A 6,000-nucleotide genomic window follows, 5' to 3' on the forward strand; every position below is an offset into this window, starting at 1 on the left:
ATATCTCCTTCCAATGGGTTATCTAGTATTCCCTCCTTCAAAGTCATCAGCGCTTCGTTGACAAATCTTGATATAAGTCGAAGTTGGATATCACTGTCGCTTGAAACAGATGCAACGGGCTCAATGGCGAAAGCTTTAAGAATTTCAGTTGCTTTGTCGTTCAAAGATCTGTTCTTGGATTTGCCGTAAACATATAAACCTTTGCCGGATTTTCGACCTGCGCATCCGCTCTCCACTAGGCGACGCAATACCTCCACGTTTCCACCTGCACAACGCTCCCCGAAAACTCCTCCAAGATAATCTGACACGTGGACAGCTACGTCAATTCCAACCTCGTCCAACAGTGTTGCTATGCCAACGGGAAATCCGAATGACGTGGCGAGTTTGTCGAGCTTCTGTGGGGAAACCCCCTCTTGTAGGAGCCGCATAACTTCGGATAGAGTTGGTGCCAGAAGACGAGTTGTGTAAAAAAAAAAAAGTTTGAGTTTAAGACCCAATCTAGTCGTTTGTTTTTTGTGACAAAAGGGACATTTGCAACTTTTTAGTATATATAATATATATATAATGCTTACAAAAATTCGTTTGATTTTTCGATATCAGTTTGAGGAGTATTTATTTTTGTCGCTTATAAATTTTCTTCAAAAGGTTCAAATAAATTTCTTTTGGTATCAAAATTCGACAAAACTTGGCTACACGCCATTAACGGGTGCTATTGGCCTTGCCTTTGCACTCCGGGCTGCGCCGTCGTTGTCTAATATTTGCGAACCTCTTGCCTCTGGACGCCCGACACGGCGTGCGTCTTGGTGAGATGGTCAGTATACTCCTGGTATGGTGTTTTTGTCAAAGGCTGGTCATTTATGTCAAGGGATACACTAGAAAATCTAGTTTGTGGTTGACTACGAACCCACGACAGGCCCCTTCTATTAACCGCGGTATGTTTCTGGTACTGCAAGTCCTTTTCAACGCGCCAAAACCAAAAAATAGTCACCTTCACAGAGACTATGATTACAAAAAAATGTGATACAACTTTTCGCCACTATTTTGAGCTAAGACTTAGTGAGCTGATGTCAATTTAGAGCAAAGGTATACAAAGACAAGCTTGTCATTGTTATGAATTCCATCAGTTGCTATTTTGCCGATATATAATAAAGCTAACAAACGAAGCATCTAAAAAAAATGTTGATTGGGAAATGCTTGGTGACCGGGTGATTCGGTATGACGCCTTAAATGCGCCTGGCGTACTAGAACCTATTTGTTGTGCACTATCAATTGTTCACTGCCCATGTTTACGTTTTTGCTTACGCTGTGCCAAGTTTATACTGACTAGTTCCACCAGATTGTGCCTTGTTTGTCTTTACGTGATTGGTTGATACAGAGTTATAAACGGGCCTTGAAACTGAAGCCAGAACCTGATAGTTAATCTTTTATCAAAACATTTATGTGAAGTCCAACAATGCGATGCTATTATTCTTTTCAAAATTTAAAAAAACAAAACAAACTGTAGTGTTCGGTTTTAGGTTACTGGTATCTAATGAGTCTCAAGGTTATAACCTAATCACTGCAAATTAAAGAGGTATACCACCTCCCAAGCTCCTGAGCTTGCCAGGACCGAGTCGTGGAAACTCCACACAGTTGTCTTGCGCTTCGGTTCGTTTGTTTATTTCTTCTGAAAGGCACAAGAAGGTAAAGGGAAAGAAGACATCGAAATGAACCAGTGTTGTTTTATATATATCCCGGATAAGGCATTAAAATCGTACACATGTGCTCTAGCGATTGGCTCTTGCACAATTCTCACACAAAGCAGCGTCTAATCACAGCACAGGACAAACCATACGATTAAAGCATGTAAACACCAGACCACAAAGTCGCATCTGCATTCTAATTAACTGCGACAGGAAATATTACAAAGTCCTAACACGATTTGTCAATACAGTGGGATTTGGTTGCTACACAATTTCCTCGCAAGCATTGAGCTACCGAGTCAAAAACGAGTCATTTTGGTAAAAAAAAACTATTGCAGAATTTGCACAAATTATGTCGCAATCGCTATAGTACTATTCGACGATTCAAAATCAACAAAAGGTTGGTTTTGCACAGAATTTAACTGTCAATGTAAACAGCGTAGTCTGCAAAACAATTTGGCATTCACAGAAAAAAGCAATCCAATTGGTTTTCCGAAAATCACAGCCATTGATGCAGCTTATTCTTTTGATTTTGCATTTTAATCATACAATTGCTCTTTTCAATTGCTTGAAGCCGTTTTGTTTGATAACTGTTTGCTCGAAATTTACTAGGAAATTTACTAGCGTTTTTTTTCAGCAAGAACTATTCCAAGATGTCGAACAATAGAAACAGCTTTTTGTAATAAGTTAAAGCCGAAAGGTCCATGAAGTATTTATGCAACGCGTCTGGGTGTGCGAATCGTTGTTAAACAATTCCATGAAATGATATCCAGCGTTGAGACTTTTCGTATAAAATATAATTGATCAAAGACCCCAAGCTTTTATAATTGATTAAATATAATTGATTAAAGTCGCCAAGAATATTTCCAATAAGTGAAACAATGCGTTTCTATTATTCCTATTCAAACAAAGAAAATAATTCAAACGATTCGAAATTCATAGTAATTGTGTGAATAAAATACAATTCTATTTGAAAATTGTCTGAATCAATGCCTATGATTTTCAAGGAAAGAAATGTAATTGTTTTATTGGCTGAATGCCAGAAGGTTGTCAATCAAATCTTCACAGAATTTAACAGTCAATGTAAACAGTAAAATCTCCATAAAACCAGAAGCAGAATGGCTTTCAGTCTTTAAGTTTTCAACCTCAACAACTCAACTATCATCATGAACAAGTTGTGTCTGTCTATTCTTCTGGCTGCTAGTTTGTTTTTGGCGGGAACTGAAGCTTCGATTTTAAGTCTGTTACATCACATGCGTGCATTAGACAATGCGTAAGTTATTCTTTAGTAATTGATGTTTAGTTAAATAAGTTTTTCAAAGCTGTGTGTTGATATATAGCAGGTATATTTTTTTGTTATTTTTTGTTTGTAGCTGAATAAAAGTTGTATTCTAACTTTTTCTTTCTTTCTTGTTTCAGCGTCCCATCACAAGGCACAAGTAAGTTTGCTTCGTTTTCTTATGTTGGTCATTTTATGCCAGACCTACTAAAGGCGTCAAACCCAATCAGTCAGTCACTGAGCGTTCACATATGGTTAGGTGTAGGCTACCTAGCCTGTGGCGGGATTCGAACCCAGCGTACGAGCCTTTTCGGGCCTTGCGCTTTACCTTTCGGGCCTTTGGCTCCGACTGTACGGTGAGCCTGTCGAAAGTCGAATCACAAGCACCGTGGCATTCCCAGTATGCTGCACATGATACCTTCGTAACAGAGAAATCGTAGTAGTAAAAGAGGAATTAGTTAAGATGAAAATAAATTCATAGCTGGAGCAGACCTCAAATTCCACCGCGGGATAGATTTGTCTAGCCCTACGCCTTGCCATATGGGAATGCTTGGTGACTGGCCAGTTCGGTAGAACGCTTTCACAAGACCTGGCGTACTATGATTTATATATGAGTTTACCGTGATCGCTGATCTGCATAGACGCTTCAGGGCTGATCTCAGTTTATGTTCATCTTTTCTGTTGTTGTGTACAAGACCTAAATGTTGTCATATTTGGAAAAAAATAGCCACTCTTTATGAAAACGTTTTAACTGGCAAGCATTTTTGCAAAATGGTAATATTTTTAAGCATTTCGCAAACCGTAGATCTTTATGTGTTCTTATTTAATTTAAATGTTTTTGTTCTAGAGGGTGATGAGGCAGCACTTGTACGAACAATAGTTAGAGACACGAACAAAAAAAAGAAAAAAGAACCAAAAGTTGGAGACATCATTGATGAGATACAACGCCGATATTTGATGTAAATCCGCGGTAAGTTGTTTCCGTTTATTTGAAGTAATTGTCGACAATGTAGGCATTCGAATCATGGTTGTAGAGCAAAGGTGGGCAACCTTTTCGTATGCGTGGGTCAAAAAATTGTGATATTGTTGAGGCGGGCGGCAACAATGCTCGTGAAATAACATACGACCAGTGGTGGGATTCAAATTTGTTGTCAGCCGGTTCTATCACAAAAGTCATAGTTTCAGCCGGTTCTGTTACAAGAAGTCAAATTTTCATTGACAGTAACCAGTAATGCTAACCGGTTCGCTGATCTCATAAAATTGCGTGAGACGGATCTATAGAACCGGTGCGAACGGGTTGAATCCCACCACTGCATACGACTGTAGGCAAACTCAACTTTAACTCGTACTTGTTTCAAGTGAATATGTACAATTTTAAGTGAACTATACATTACTTGCTTCCTCTAACTTTAACTTGAAACAGGTTTGCTTGGGATATTACCAAACATGCCCACTCAAACAGTAAACTGCAACACAATTCTTAGGTTTAAAGGCAAGCCCACATACACAATGTTTTTGTTTTTTTTACGAAACAATGCCTAATTATCAGCGTTTAATTTAAAAACTCTTTGGTACATAAATGGAATTAACACATACATTGCATCCAGCCGATCAAAAATACAAATTTTTAATGCGGTCGCGGGCAGCCCAGAACTTGCTCGCGGGTCGGATCCCATATTTGCTGTAAATTTTGCCTATCCGTGTTGTAGAGAGACCAAAATTGGTGTTCCAAACCGTCTCGAAACTGTTCTCTATGTCTTGTGTCTGCATAATGTTTTGTACGATTGTTCATGTTTGTCTTTTATCCACTTTGTCCCCGTTAACCTAAAAAAACATTTTTTTGTGTTGTACAAACCTTCATTTTAAGCATTAAAAAGTTTTAATGCGAGTTTTTGGACTATTTTCAGATTAGATCAATACCCTCTATCAGAAGAAATGAATAACTTTCCGAACACCTGATGTAGTTTGCCACAAACAACATCTTAGACGTATTTTTTTGGCTTATTCGAAACGTTATGTCTTGCATAATAAACTTGGTGTATAACCTATTGTTGTTTGAAAGTAATGCATTAAATAGCATGACTGAGTTTAAATTGCTTTACATAATTGGAATACTGTAACTTAAATTGTTTTGAACTTTCTAGAAACATTTGACGGAATAAAATGGAGTAAAATTCTGTGTTTGACTAATTTGTCGTTCAACTGGTGTAATGCTAAACAAAATACTAGTTGTTTACTCAAGAACTTGTATTTCTGCTGACTTTGCGCCAACCAGAACGGTAGGGCTTCTTCAGAGCAATGAATGATATATTGCGAGCACACAAGCGAAAATGTACAAGGGCAGCGGGATATGATAAACAAACAATATTTTCTATGATCAGAACAAATCATAATGGAGCGAGGCTATTAGCGGTATGTCAAGGCAGTCGGCACCATCGAAAAAGTTGGTTGTTAAATTACTAATAAACACCAAAAAATATACAGCAAAGCAAATTTAAAGGCAAGCACCATTTTCAAGTTGAAACAGCTCTATTCATTTGTGTATTCCAATTAAAATTGTTCAACTAAAGGTGTCATGCATAATCAGCCAGTAACCAAGCATTATCATTTTTGCCAATGAATAGGTCGAAAAATCCAGCCTGCGGTTGGTTACTAACCCACGACAAGAGCCTTTTATTAACCGCGGTGTGTTTCTGGTACTGCAAGTCTTTTCAACGCGCCAAAACTAAAAAAAATCGTCACTGTTCACAGAGACCAAGATTTACCAAAAAATGTGAAGTTTTTGCCACTCTGTTAGAGCTAAAGACTTGTTAAGCTGATATCGATTTAGAGCGAAAGTATACAAAGACAGACATGTGATTGTTAGGATTTCCTAAACTGCTATTTTCCGAAATATAATAAAGCCAACAAACGAGGCATCTAGAAAAAATGTTGGTTGGAAAATGCTTGGTGACCGACTGATTCAGTATGACGCCTCGAATGGGCCTGGCGTACTAAAACACATTTGTTGTGTCTATCATTTATTCACTGCCCGCGTTT

General features: G+C 38.1%; 1 long non-coding RNA gene across 1 annotated transcript; it reads left to right on the forward strand.

The window, feature by feature from the left end:
• Window positions 1-2,851: 2,851 nt before the first annotated feature.
• Window positions 2,852-5,140, forward strand: LOC145217329 (uncharacterized). Its single transcript, XR_013857365.1, has 4 exons — window positions 2,852-2,955; window positions 3,102-3,121; window positions 3,809-3,931; window positions 4,869-5,140. It is a non-coding gene; the product is annotated as an uncharacterized LOC145217329 (long non-coding RNA).
• Window positions 5,141-6,000: the final 860 nt, after the last annotated feature.

The sequence above is a fragment of the Phallusia mammillata genome, chromosome 3 (genome assembly GCF_965637545.1).
Source record: "Phallusia mammillata chromosome 3, kaPhaMamm4.hap1.1, whole genome shotgun sequence".
NCBI lineage: Eukaryota > Metazoa > Chordata > Ascidiacea > Phlebobranchia > Ascidiidae > Phallusia > Phallusia mammillata.